Here is a 15,064-nt window from a genome sequence, read left to right as displayed (position 1 = left end):
AGCCCGCTGAGGCATCTGGATCACAAGTGGGAAGTGGGCTCCTTTTCGCTTTTCTGGATGACACGGGGAGGGATATTGCTGGAAGGGGACCCTTCCTTCCAGAGTCTGCTGCCGGCTGAGGACACCCCGCCTTCTCAGCTCCTCCTCGCCGAGGCTGAGCTGGAGGAAGCCCTGTTTGCAGCTTCCCTGTGACGGCTGCTGTCAGTGTCTCTCGTTTCAGGAATCTCGGGGCAGATCTCACGCCGACCCAGGGTGAAAACAGACACCAGGCTCAGCTATGGCCCCTCTGGTTTTGGAAGCTGAGTCCTCCCAGCCAGCTGCTGAAACATGCGAACTGCACTCCACGGCTGCCCAGGGCAGTGGTATTTGCACTGAGTCCCCTGAACACTGGGGTTTTGCAGACATGACCTGGGGTGGGGTGCGTGACAGCAGGTGCCCCGGTCCTTCAGCCCCGTCTCCCCGCCGTCAACCCTGCGCTTCCCATTTCATTCGTTGGCATTTCAAAGAATGATGTTTGCAAAAAAGGTTCTGATGCCAAGAAACTGTGAGCCCCAGTGGCTAGGCCTCTTGCACCAACACCTCTATGGACGCTGCAAGCCTGGTGCCTGCCCCACAGTCATGGCATGGTGGCCTACCCCAGACCCATTGTCAGGCCAACCCAGCAACCGTTCCCCTGGGACAGGGAGCGGGCCTTGGACCTGCCTCCAGCCTGCCCTGTGTCAAAGGGACCCTCCACGTAGAAGTCACGGGTCCCTGGGGCAGGTTATAGTGCGTGGGTGTGGGGTAGATGGGTGGATGTGAATCTCACTTCTGTCACTATTTAGCTTTGGAAGCTTAATCACTGCATGCGATCCAAATGTCTTATCTGTAAGATGAACATAATAGTGACGACTTGATACAATTGTACCGATTAAAGAAAGCAGTGTTCTCGGATACCTCACCGGTGCCTGGAGAGTGATGTGCGATCCCTGTAGGCTGCCACAGTGCCCGCAGCTTCTGATGGGAACCCGTGGCGCTGCCTCGGTCCTCCGTTCTCCTGGATTAGACCAGCCCCTAAAAGGCTCTGCCTTACCCCTCACAGCGCCTTTGTTCCCCCCGCCTCTTCAGCCCCATCTTACCTCCTGTTTTTGTTTGGGAATGAGCTCCTGTGTTCATCCTGAGGCTGATGTGGACGGGGAAATCTAGGAGATAGAAATCCATGGCTGTTTTCTTTTCAGCAATATAGTCAACTGTGCCTAAGGAAACTTTATTATGATAGAAAATTTTAAAAATATGGTCTAAAACAGGCTGGGTATGTTGGCTCACGCTTGTAATTTCACCACTTTGGGAGGCCAAGGTGGGAAGATTGTTTGAGGCTAGGAGTTTGAGACCAGCCTGGGCAACAAAGTGAGATCCCATCTCTAAAAAACAGAAATATTAGCTGAGCCCAGCTGCATACACCTGTAGTCCCAGCTGCCTGAGAGGCTGAGGTGAGACGATTGCTCTAGACCAGCAGTTTGAGGTTGCAGTGAGCCGTGATGGTGCCACTGCACCCCAGGCTGGGCAACAGAGCAAGGCCTTGTCAAAAAAAAAAAAAAAAAAGTCCTAAAACAGTAGCCATGGGTATTATTTTAAGTCTGAGTGAGAGGAGGCATGAGAGAGCTGAACTACAGACAAGTAATATCAGTGCAAGGTAAACTCTAGGGTATTCTGCCCACATACTCGGTTAGGAACTGGGGTTCGTATTTGAAAATGGCCCGTGGATATTTAGTAATCAGACGCAGTTGTGAATCTGGTTTTGCATCTTAAAAGCTGGGACAGCTGTGTTTAATTTTGAGTTACTTTTTAAAGTTGTAAAAGAGGAATTGTTCTGGGGTGGTGTGGTGCAGACGAGAACCAGGTGCAGCTGGGCCCCCCGTCACCTGGCCTTTCCTCTCAGCCTTTGCGGCATGGCTGGCCCTCTCCGCTGTGCAGCACTCTGCTCTTAACGAGGTAACTCAGTATGAGAATTAATTACCCCGGTTTTAAGAGCCACATCGAATCAAAGGTTGGGTACCAGCTAGACGCTTGGCCCATCTGTCTCTAGAAGCAGGTCAATATGATGGAATAATGTTTTTAAATGGTTTTCCCTTAAAAAATCTCTCTCCATCTGTCTGTTTGTAAACATCTTAAATTTATCAACATAATGGTGTCCACACATTTGATAAATTAGAACATCTAAGCTAATATATCTTTTTTCCAAGGCTTCATAAAATCCCATGTTTATAATTTTCCTGTAGTTACAATGTAAAAATAAAAGCCTGAGACCCCAGAGAGGGCCCTGTCACAGATGCACACAGCTAAATGCATTTTTCAAGTACAGGCATCTCTTGGGGGCTTTTTGTTTGGTTTGATTTTGGTTTGAGGTTTGCATTTTCATACCACAAGATGCTAAGTAATCTGTTGATTCAGTAAAGTATGTATTTAGTTTCCAAAGAGGGCTCTGAGAAGGCTGGCGTCGTGAAGCAGCCAGGACACAGAGCTGAATTAAGGGCCAAGACCCTTACGGCCCTCCACGTCCCGGAGGGCCCCACCTGGTGACGGTGGAGAAGCTGGATGCCAACTCCAGGAATTGCCCGGCACCGCCCTGAGCGACACCAGCAGGTTGTCTTGTGTTCCCTTAAAGCGAGCTGCTGGAACCTGTGTCCCGGCGACAGTGCTGGGCGTGGCAGACAGGCCAGGTTCAGGACTGGCTCATCCCCGTGGCAACACCGTCATCACTCTATTTTTTCTTGTAGATATTTTCTGTTCTTCCACCAGCCTCCGGTTGTGAATCTAAGAGGAACAAATTAGTGAGTTTTTAAATCTGATGTTTGTATTTCCACTCTTCCCGGCCTGGAATTCACCACCGTGATGACCTCCAGGCGAGGTCACCTCTGCCTGACTTCTGATATCCACATAGCCTAGGGCCGAGCTCAGAAAAAACCTGCTAGTTCTGAATTCTGCGCTCTGGGAACCTCAGTGTCCCTGCGGTTCTCACCCCTGAGAATTCCTTATCTGTGGTCGGCATTCCCCACCTGCCCATGCAGCTGGGAAGGCTGACATTGATAGAATGGGTCTCCAGGCACCCCTGGCCTCGGAGGTGGGGTAGTCCGGGAAAGACAGTTCGGACACAGGCCATGCGACCACATGCTTCTTGCAGATGCAGCTGTGTGGCGAGCTCCTTCCCGCTGCGCAGTTTGATGGATAGATCTTTCCGATTTCCTCTTCTACTTGAATTAAACACCTACTCGTATTTAACTGGCCAGAGCTGCCAATTCCCACTGGGACGCGGGGAGTCCAACAATCTCCCGCACAGTTGTCCTGTTCCGGCTCTGATACCGGCTGACGCCTGAGCTCAGGCGGCCAGGCCCCTGGGACCTCTGTTTCCTCCTGGCTGAAGCAAGAGACGGTCCCTCGGGCCTCTCCCAGAATTGTCAGCATTCCTCGCGTATCTATGATTTAATTTAACTTCATTTCCAAACTGTTCTTCCCTGGCAACCTAATAAATCAGCATCAGAACCGGAACACACTCCTGAGGTTACTCCTCTATTCTACCCCAGGTGCCGTTGGCTGCCTGTTGGACCCGTTCTCCTGCTCACCCCCAGTTTCTACTTCTCCACAGACTGTGCCCTCTGCTCAATGCCCTGGATACAGAGGGTGCCTCTCAGGGGAAGCGGAGTCTACCCCAGCTTTAAGGGATACACCCTCACTAGTCCAAAAATAAGGTTTGCTGCAGAGTTTCTGGGGAAAGATTTTTGCTCTAAAAAAGACATACGGAGAGATTTTCCCCTCTCCACTGGATTTTGTCTACTTAGGTGCAATGGTGGGTTCTTAACTCCTAGCCTGAGAATGACCGCACGCAAGTCGGGGCAAAGCTGAGTGACCGGCAGGAGGCAGAGTCTCAGTCCCACACAGTCCGAGTCCCGCAGAGCCTGAGTCCCACACAGCCTGAGTCCCATGCAGCCTGAGTCCACACAGGCCGAGTCCCACACAGCCTGAGTCCACAGAGCCCAAGTCCCACATAACCCAAGTCCCACACAGCCCGAGTCCCATGCAGCCCGAGTCCCATGCAGCCTGAGTCCACACAGCCTGAGTCCACACAGCCTGAGTCCCACATAACCCAAGTCCCACACAACCTGAGTCCTACACAGCCCAAGTCCACACAGCCTGAGCCCGAGTCCCATGCAGCCCGAGTCCCATGCAGCCTGAGTCCACACAGCCTGAGTCCACACAGCCTGAGTCCCACATAACCCAAGTCCCACACAACCTGAGTCCTACACAGCCCAAGTCCACACAGCCTGAGTCCACACAGCCCAAGTCCCATGCAGCCTGAGTCCACACAGCCCAAGTCCCACACAGCCCGAATCCTATGCAGCCTGAGTCCCATGCAGCCCGAATCCTACACAGCCCGAGTCCACACGGCCCGAGTCCACACAGCCCGAGTCCACACGGCCCAAGTCCACACAGCCCGAGTCCACACAGCCCTGCTGGGTGATGCACTCATGACATGGGGTGTGTGATTTTCCCACTGCAGCTGCAAAAACCACACACACTTAGTGGCTCAAAACAATACAAATCTACCATCTTGTAGTTCCATGGGCCAGAAATCAGTCCCACTGGGCCCAAGTCAAAGTGTCCACAGGGGTGGCCCCTTCTGGAGGCTCCAGGAGAACCCCTTCCTGCCTGTTCTGGCTTCCAAGGCCACCGTGGTCCTCAGCTCCTGGCCCCCGCCATCTTCAGAGGGCATTGCTTCAACCCCTGCCCCTGACACCATGGCCCTTCCCTCTCCTGAGGTCAGCGGCCCTCTGCCTGTTTTCCAGGGACACCTGTGATTGATTGAGGGAAATTTAGGCCCACCCAGATCATCCAGGGTCATCTTTCCTCTCCGGGCCCTTTCCCCAGTCGCATCTGCAAAGTCCCTTTTGCCATGCAAGGCCGCGTCCCCAGGTTCCAGGGATCAGGACGTGGCACTGTGGGCATCAGGTTCCAGGGATCAGGGCGTGGCACCACGGGCATCAGATTCCAGGGATCAGGGCGTGGCACCGTGGACATCAGATTCCAGGGATCATGGCGTGGCACCGCGGGCATCAGATTCCAGGGATCAGGGCGTGGCACCACGGGCATCAGATTCCAGGGATCAGGGCGTGGCACCACGGGCATCAGATTCCAGGGATCAGGGCGTGGCACCGTGGGCATCAGATTCCAGGGATCAGGGCGTGGCACCGTGGACATCAGATTCCAGGGATCAGGGCGTGGCACCACGGGCATCAGATTCCAGGGATCAGGGCGTGGCACCGCGGGCATCAGATTCCAGGGATCAGGGTGCGGCACCACGGGCATCAGATTCCAGGGATCCGGGCATGGCACCGTGGACATCAGATTCCAGGGATCATGGCGTGGCACCGCGGGCATCAGATTCCAGGGATCATGGTGTGGCACTGTGGGCATCAGATTCCAGGGATCAGGGCGTGGCACCGCGGGCATCAGATTCTGGGAATTAGGGCGTGGCACCGTGAGCATCATGATTCCACCTTCCACATCGGGTCGGCCGTGTCCTTCATGTTGAAGTTATGTGATTCTGACAGGTACAAACCTTCCAGGTTAATTTCTTTATAATTAAGGAAGAACTTCCAATGGCCTCTCACCCAAGCCATGCTAAAAAGGTGAATGAATCAGGCCTGCCAAGTGCCAGCCATTGCTGCCGCCCATGCCCTCCCTACCCTCAAGCTCCAGGGTCCTTGTTTAGAAAGTTACCTACTCCCAAGGTGCCAGGCTATGGGCATCTGCACAACAGTGAGTGACATTCATTCAAAGAAAATACAAGAGCCCAGTATGGGAGCCATGAGTCACCTGCTGTCACGTTTCCACCAGACACCCGCCCACCACCCACCACCAGCAGGGCTGCTGGTCTCCACGATGTGGTCACGTTTCCACCAGACACACCTGTCCACCACCCACCACCAGCAGGGCTACTGGACTCCACGATGTGGTCACGTTTCCACCAGACACCCGCCCTCCATCCACCACCAGCAGGGCTGCTGGACACCACGATGTGGTGACGTTTCCACCAGACACCCGTCCACCACCCACTGCCGGCAGGGCTGCTGGACCCCACGAGAGCACGTGAATGACAGCATGAGCTGGTGCCAAAAGTTTCCCTTCGGAGCCTTACGGGCCTTCAGCCGGTGACTGCCCAGAGTGGCCCTGCAGCCTGTGGACACGTAGACAGGTTTTCTGCACAGGACGGTCATAGGTCTTTAGCTTTTCCTGCTTATTATTTTTAATCAGGAGAGAAACCAAAAATGGTGGCTGGTGCAGGGTTGGATTGAGACACAGTTGTGACATAGGTCCATTGGAAATGCTCCTGACACCCCCGCGTGCCGCTTTCTGTCTGACGCCCCTGGGGCTGCATGCGCTTGCCCGTGTTGTTCACAACGCCCGGTGCTTTGGTGGGTAACGTCACCAAGGGTTCTCCAAACCTTCAGAAGTGCCCACACAGCTGTTACTCAAACTCAAGGGCTGTGGCAAATTAGGTAGAACTGGGACGGTGAAAGCTGGGTGGTGAAAGCTTTAGGGGAAGAAGGCAGGAATTACTGTGTGCTGGGCACGTGTTAGAGCCTCAGAATTCTGTCATGCACGTGCTCCTTATTCCACGTAATTTAAAATTTAAAATCCTGGGGAGCTGGCATTAATGTCCTAATTTTACAGGCTTGGAGACAGGATTTCACGGAGGCTAACTCGCTTGTTTAATGTCACAGAGTCCTGTGCTGGGATTCAAAGCCAGGGCTGCCCAGGTCAGCCGACGGCAACCGGTTCTTCAGGATGTCACCTACAGTGAGTGAGTTTTGCTTCTGAAAACACCACTGGGAGGCCACCATCAGCGGCGTATTTTATGGACACCCCCTACCCGCACCCAGGTGTGGTCACAGGGCCCTGAGCCTTGGGAGCCAGGGAGAGCCTGGCGCAGACTTCTCCGTGATCTGATCAAATATTTGGGCATCTTCCAGGACAAGAGGTGACCCAGCAGATGGGATTTGGACGCTGGAATATTGGTGCTGAGGAGACATTTTACACGGGCCCGGGCCTTCAAAAGGAGAATGTGTTGTGGACCATTTGTGTGTGAGCGTGTGTGCATGCGTGTGTGTGTTTGCATGCATGTGTGCGTGTTTGCATGTGTGTGTGCATGCGTGTGTGCGTGCGTGTTTTCATGTATGTGCGCGTGTCCATGTGCGTGTGTGCATGTGTGTTTGCATGCATATGTGCGTGTTTGCATGTGTGTGTACATGTGTGTGTGCATGTGTGCACGTGTTTTCGTGTGTGTGCGTGTGTCCATGTGCGTGTATCGCATGCGTTTGTGCACGCGTATATGCGTGTGTGTGCACACCTGTGTGCATGTGTGTGTGTGCATGTGTGCGTGTTTGCATGCGTGTGTGTGTTTGTGCGTGGCAGTTTCAAGTTACTAGTTTTTAAAGTCAGCACATTTTCATTGACTCAACTTGGTCAAAAATCTATCACAGAATTTGGAGCCCATTAAAAGGAAGTTCAATGAGAAGCCCATGTCTTCTCTTGGTCAACAATGGAACTTCTATAGAAATACTCAGGCAAAGACCTGAGTTTCCTCTGACCTACTTCTGGTGTTGAATCTGCTAAAGCTTGATAAGAATTTGATAATTCTGGGTTAGTAGTTTTTTTCTGGGTGGAATTGCTTTTTCACCACCTGTGTGTAAGGGGAGGAATCATCTGTCCTAAGGACCTGGTGGAAGCTGAAAGGGGCTCTGTTGGTTTCTACAGAAAAGTGAAGAGTAAGTCTGTCCATAAACTGCCTGGTCAGAGGGCCAACTTCTCCCGGCAAAGGCCACCTGACACATGGAGAATTCAACATCAATATTGAGTAAATGTGTTGGAATCTTACATTTTAATTTCCCAGTTACTGGACTGTGCATTCCCACATTTACAATTATTGAAGTATGCTCAGGAATGTAGAGTGTGAGGTTTATATAGTCGTGAGCAGTGCCCCTGCTTTTAAGAGTGAATTATTCTTAAAATGTAAATGAGACTCATCTCTCTTGGATCTGAAGCTTGCTGTCACCTACCAGGACCTGAGACTCCTCCCGGAGCTTCCCATTTTCCTTAGGAGGAAGCGCTATTGTTTCAGTGGGTGCGTGGTGAAGGGCAAGTTCTCCTAACGTGAACACTGTTCATGAAAGTTCTGCCATTTTTCTTCTTCTTTGTGAACAGCCCTTAGCTGGTGAGCTGGAGAAACAGGGCCACAGGGGAGTCTGACCTATGGGGGTGTCCGGACAGAGGGGCCGGCTGCGTGAGCCTCCTGGGGTGCCTCTGCCAGCCTTGAGCATTCTGTCAGTCCGGGCGGAGAAAACATGCTTTTCCAAGTCAGAAACCACTCATAAATCATGGGTTAGGAGTTTCAACATCGCCACAAATCCAGCGCTGCTGAGAGTTAAAACGCGTCCTCGCCCCGCACACGCACAGGCTCTCTCTGTGCTATCACCATCCATCTGGTCTCCGGGGCCCGTTTCCAGAATGTGAGGCGACGAGGGCTTGGGGCACGCCTGCCGCTGTCCTCACGGACTCCTGGGGCAGCCCGGGGCACCCGCGAGAACCTGCCCCGCCACCACCAGCCAACTTGGAGGCAACAAAGAGTGAATCAGAAATGCATGGCTGACATTTCCCTGAAAATAAATATATGCTAAAAAATTAAAGGGAAATGTGGTTGGCCAAATGCATTTGGGGTTTTAATCAAACCAAAGTTATGTGAAAAACAGCCTGAAATACTCAAGTCACCGAGGCCTCAGGCGAGGGTCCACGAAGACTGCCTGGGCACTCGTCTGTGGGTGGGACAGGGCCGGCTCTGACTTGGCCCCCTCCTTCCTCCCATGGGGCTTCTTCCCGGGCGCACAGAGCCAGGCAGGGTTAATAATGTTTATTACGTGCTTTGAGGAGGCAACTGTCTATTTGAAGCAAGTAAGATCAGTTTATATATTGAATCTGAAATAAACATACCCATATGAAGACAATTTTTTTTCAAATTTTCCTTCTTTCGAGAGGCCCCATATAATCCTTTTGCTGCTTTATAGAGACTGCATACGTCCCTTGAAAGCATTAAGGAGGGAAACAAAGCTAAGTGGCCAGTGGGCAATTATGCCCACTGAATCTGGGCATAATTCCATCTCAAACGAAAGTGGGCGGAAGAGCTAGGAAAACAATTTTGGAAAGGTGGTCGGCTGTGACTCAACACCTGGGGGAATATTTAGGAAACTCACTGAATTTGCCTGTGGACATGGCAACTGAGTTCCCCAATGCACGTGTGAGAATATCGTGAGGTTGTCCTGTCCCGAATTCTGATGTACAAGAAAGGACAGGAGCAGAGGCCTGTGTGGTTCGTGGATCACCCAAGTCCCAGCTCTGCCTTTGCTCTGATGCCAAACCGAGGAGGTCTGCATTTTCATCTGGGAAGGGGATGGAGTGTCTGTGCCCCTGGCATGACCATGGGGAAAGCCTTCTGCTCCACCCATGGGAAGCCAGACCACGGTCTTGCTCATGTTCTGAAAGACAAGGACTTTTGGGGTTTGGCAAACGGAAGTAATTCAGATGCATCCTCCTGGCAAGCAGGGCACCTCTGTGCCTGCCGGTGGGTCTGGCTCCGGTTTTGCAGCTGCAGGTCTTGCAAAGCCATGGGAGCTGCCTGCCAAGCTGCTGGTACCTGGAGGCCTTGGCCGAGATGGGCTGTAGTGCATGTGCCTGCCCAGGTGTGCCTGCCCAGGTGTGGGGCTTGTCTCACACACTCCTTGTGCCAGTTTTTCCTCCCAGCTGGAAGTCAACAAGGACAAATAGCCCCAGGTCCCTTAAACTGGAAACTGTCAGTCATCCATTCCTCCTGGTGTGACGTGTGTGAGCGAACATGGTGCTTTGTACGCACGTGTGAATGTGGACAGCACTGCGCGTGCATTCCACATGTGTTCTATGGGGGCTGCTGGGATGTGGCAGCCACTCTTGCAGACACAAGCTGAATTCTCGCTTTCACATTATGAAAAAGACCTGGCACTGCAGTGGAGGTTGTGGAACCTTCTGCTAACATTTGGCCTGGGGTGCTGGAAGATCCCTACTCCTTGATGAGACACCCCTGGAAGCTGGCTGAGGGCACTGCCTTCCTGTGAGTCCCTGCCGCAGTCTGGCAGCGCTTCCAGCCATCTGATTGGGCTTCCCACACACCTGGGCTAATGCCTGTCCCTGACCAGGAGCCACACTTCACCCAACAGCTTTCCTTTCTCTTTTAGGAGGGGTGAGGTTGGAAGGAAAGACAGGTTTGATTGAAAACTAGGTGGACTTTTGCAGATTTATTTTTTAATTTTGCATTTCTTTGAGTCACAGAATCCAAAAGTAGTTATGTGGATGCAAACACATAATTAAGGCAAACAGCAGCAAAGGGGACATGAGGAGTGGAACCCCCTCTCCACCACCATTCACCAGCATTTCTGTGACCCAAGGGGACGTGAGGGAGGGAGCCCCCTCTCCTCCACTGCGCACCAGCACCGCTGTGACCATTGGTGTCATTATTCTTTAATGGAGGGTCCTGTGCTTGGTTTCAAAGACCTCCTCCAGCTGGGCCGCCTCAGGCAATTTCCTGCCTGGTTTTAACTCATCATGTGTGGATATATCATGTGCGTATGTGCCGTGTTGTATATGCAGGGCATGTGTGTATACGACACATGTGGATTCGCCAGATGCATTTACATCCTGTGTGTAGATGCCACATGTGTATACGCCACGCGTGTATATGTGTGTGTTCATCATACGTATGCATCATATACACTTAAACTAAAGCCCCTGCAGGCATGTGCTGGTCCACCCCTGCCTTGAGTGCCTGCACACATCCAAGTTCAGGGCTAGTCTGGACACAACTGGGGTCTCGGGGGCTTACCCCGTCAGGGCCCCAGGGCTTGGCAGCCTTTCCCATCCTGAGTTTTAATTCAGTGCAGGAGGTTCTGGAGGCCTTGTGTACAGGCCGGCCACCTCCTGAGCATTGAGTCTTCGGTGGGTGACGTTTACTGAGGTTCCTGTGGTGGGACTGTGCAGCCGCCACTGGTGAACTCAGAGCAGGACCTGCCCTGAAGGAACCGCAGGGGACAGGGCTGTGTCCATGCCAGCCTTGCGGCTCTCTTCCTCTTCTGTCCTCAGAGGCCTTGCAGGGCCGTGGATGGCCGCGGCGGTGTGAGGAGATGGGGACACACGGCAGCAGGGGCCCTTGGGTGGAAGAAGCCGGCAGGGTGCAGCTGTCCCTCTGTCTCAGCTGCCCATTGTGTAGAACTGGCCCAAGCCTGGGGCCTTCTCTCTGTTTAGCCTCTGTCCCCAGCAGAGGTTCTCAGGCCTGTATTTCCTTCTGTCCATCACAGGGGCTCCGTCAAGCCCTGGAGGTCCCCGGGGAGGAGACAGTGGCCTACCTCCGGCCACCAGGCCTGCCTCAGAGGGTAGAGCCCTGCTTTATCTATTTTGTTTGTTTGCCTTTCTGGGCAAGATTTTTTTTTAAGAAAGAAATCTGAGTCTGAGGCTAAAAAAAAAGTTTGGAAACCCCTACTTTAGGTTTTTGATGACTGCTGTGTACTTACTCTGCTAAAATAAATGCTGCTTTGCTCCACTGTCGTTCAGCTCAGCATCAGCAATCGTCGCTGTTCTCGTGAGAGCTGCTGGCCTCGCGGGCAGGATGTCCATATGGAGGGCCGCCTGCGGCAGCGGGAACCGGCCGACCACACACACGGGCTGTGTATTCAACATCGCCCCCGTGAACTGTGCCCTGGAAGTGACTTCTGAGTCGACAAACCAAAAACTCAACAGCCCGTAAGAAACTAAGCTACGATCATATACAGAAAATGCCCACATCACATACAGAGATAGAGCAATACCTGCGTATGTTCAACTAAACTCAGTCTTTAAAGCTTCTATTGGATGTCAGCTCTGTCAGTTATACAAATTGAGGACAGTCTTGGTCCCTGCCCTTGAAATGAGATTGGTTGAAATAATATTCTGTTGTTTAAAATACTTTAATTTCCTGTAATAGCATCACCATGTTCTGGGTGCACACGAAAAGTTAGCCATTTCCCAAAATTATTACACAGTAAGATTTGCTCAAATTTCTGATAGTCTTTCGTTAGGAGTGTATTGAGCATGTACGAGGTTGCACACACGTGGTGGCGGCCTGGTGAGGGGCCAGGTGTCTCCTTGGGCCTTGGTGGGAGCTCCCAGGGATCCTGAGGCTGCAGCCTCAGCCAGGGCCTCCTGCCCTGCTCCAGACAGGCCAGGGTACTGGGGGCCAGGCCTGCTCGTGGGAGGAAGCCTGTGGTGCATGCTGTGTTCTGGTGCCCAGAGTCCCACAGAGCTGCCAAGCAGGCAACTCATGACACCCCTCCTCCCTGCCCATCCCCGGCTCAGACCACGGGACCACCTCCCACAGTAACCACCTTCATTCAGACTTTGTTTCCTGGGAAACACAAACCTTCCTAAGACACACGGATGTAGAAATCCCAGCACACACATAGCTGTTTACACAAATGAGTCAACAAAACCAGACACAGGTGCGAGAAGCACAGTGGCAAAGTCCAACCACCGCGGCCCCGAGCTGGGGTCAGATGGACAGGCAGTTGCTCTGGCCGCTATTGGGGGACGTGGTCGGGTCGGCTGTCTCCTGAAACCAAACCCAGTGTCCTTTTCCAGGTAGGAATTTGAAGTGACCAGCTGTCTGCACCAGGGTGCGGGGGAGCTTGCTGCCTGCTGCGGCCTCGGGTCCTCTGTCGCAGCATGAAAATTTGGGGTGAGAGGCCTTCATGCCTCTGCCTGCCCTCCTCACCTGACCCCTGGGACGTCCTGGCTCCTGGAGGTGGGAGGACAGTATCACCTCCTGACCTAAGCAGCACCTGCTGCTCCTGCCACTGTCTCCCGAATCCCTGGCCACCTTATCCTCACACCTGAACAGAGGAACCATCACACCTTTATGCCCGATGAGGGAGGTCCAGAGGGCTTAAACCTCGCCTGCTGTGATTTCCACAGCGTTCTCCATAGGCATAAGGGGGGTCATCCTCTAGCTGAGGGGGAGCTGTCCAGCCGACTGCCGGAAGCTGTTCTCCAGCTGCTCCCAGCCCAGCCCAGGCCAGCCAGCCCCATCTGTGTGTGCGGCCTCAAACCCATGATGCTGTTGCCAATCCTTGCTTCTCAGCGGAACGTGTTTTCTTATTACAATGTAGTAAAGACTTAAAAGAGGACGTCGAAAGTTGAATTGGAAGGAGGAAGAACAGGAAGAAATGTTTTCATCTTAACACCTGGAAGTCTCTTCAAATTTTGATCTATTTCCTAAAATACACACATGCACACGAACATAGGCACATGCATGGATACACTGTGTGCACACCGGGAAGGCAGTGAGCACACGTGCTTTGTGGTCAAATGGAATTAATTAGAGTTGCCAGGTAACACGCACTTCCTCAGGGCACTCATTTTAAGGGTGATGATATTAATAATAGGAACCACCCCCCCGGGCCATTGCAGGGGTTACAGGAGGAAGCAGCGCAGAACCCGGGGGGCTAGGGCAACTATCCTCAGGTACAGATACCAGCTTCCATATAACGGCACACACTTGTGGGCGTTGTGTAAACACGCTTACAAAAAACAACATTGAGACCAGACTTAAACATTTTCTCTTGACTCCATACTTTGAAAGCTTTCCTATATCCCACATGAATCTTGTTCTGTAATTTACGAAACCCACCCCCTCTTGTGAGGGCAGTTTTAAGCTTCTCTCTTTACATGTCCTTCTCTGAGTAATCACAGTGGAGATCTCTGGCAATTTCTCTAAACTAAAATGGAGGAACTTTAGTTGTATTCCTGTAGCCCTGGTGGGCGCGTGGCCACATCTCAGGATTGATTCTGACTTGAATTCTCTGCCACCCTCCAGGAAATGGCAATTTCCAGTATCTCCTTGCTCCCTGCAAGGACTCAATGATCGCTCCTTTTTCAGCCAAGGAAATGAGGTTTGCTGGGGCGAGGTTCCCTGCACTTGTTGGTGCCCCATCCCCTCCTGTTTGCCTCATTTTCCCTTCCTCTTCACGGCCTCCGTCTCTTGCTTGTTACAACCACGGTTTCACCTACATGCTGTTAAAATTTTAAAAAATCGGGCACTATTGATAAAAATAAGGGAATTCACAACACGGGTCGTGCATCAGTGGGGCCCCTCCTGGCTTCCCTCCTCCTGCTTCTGCCAGCAGACCCACAGTTCCGGTTTCTGTGGAAGGGCCAGAGGAGCAGGAAATGGTTAAACAGTGATGGATCAATTGAACAATCCGGATCCCGAGGCTCACAAGCTGCACTGCCCAAGGGTGTCTGACCCGCCCTCTGCTGCCCTGGACTGCCTGGGGCGCTGCACTAGCTACTGTTGGGAAGGCTCCAGAGTAACCTTCCCTGGGACTGGGACAGGTTGACTTTGTCACTGGTGCAGGTTGCCAGGATGCAGGCTCTGCTGGCCGCTGCTCAGGGTCCCTCGTCATGAGCCCCACTGACACGCGCATGCCCCGCACTTGCTCCTCCTTTTAGCCACCCACCCTCCTTCCTGAGGGACCAAGCGGCCTCACAGCAAAGGCAGCGGCGCAGCTCCGTGCCCAGAGAGATGGGCGGGTCCTGAGACCCTGGTGGCCCCCTCAGGGCTCCTCCCAAGTGCAGCCTGTGTTTGAACAAAGCAGTGACCTGTTCAAATAACAGCAAGGAAGAGTGAGCACAGAAGGTGAAGCCCTGGAGCCCAGGAGAGCTTCCTGAGTCCCCATGACATGAAGCATGGGGAGCAAAACAACAAAGCTGCTCTGGATTCCTCGCCCCAAGACTCAGGGCTTCTAGAACACCCACACCTCCCGGCAGGCCTGGGGGATGGCTGGGGGCTGGGAGGTCAGCTCTGCCCTCTGCTTAACCCAGTTCCTCACCCCTGCACCCAGAGCACACCTGTCCTGTCCCCATCCCCCAGCACACCTGTCCTGTCCCCATCCCTCAGCACACCTGTCCTGTCCCTCAT

This window comes from Mandrillus leucophaeus, unplaced genomic scaffold (genome assembly GCF_000951045.1).
Source record: "Mandrillus leucophaeus isolate KB7577 unplaced genomic scaffold, Mleu.le_1.0 Scaffold6, whole genome shotgun sequence".
Lineage (NCBI taxonomy): Eukaryota > Metazoa > Chordata > Mammalia > Primates > Cercopithecidae > Mandrillus > Mandrillus leucophaeus.
The sequence above is the reverse complement of the archived record's forward strand: the minus strand, read 5'-3'. Positions refer to the sequence as shown.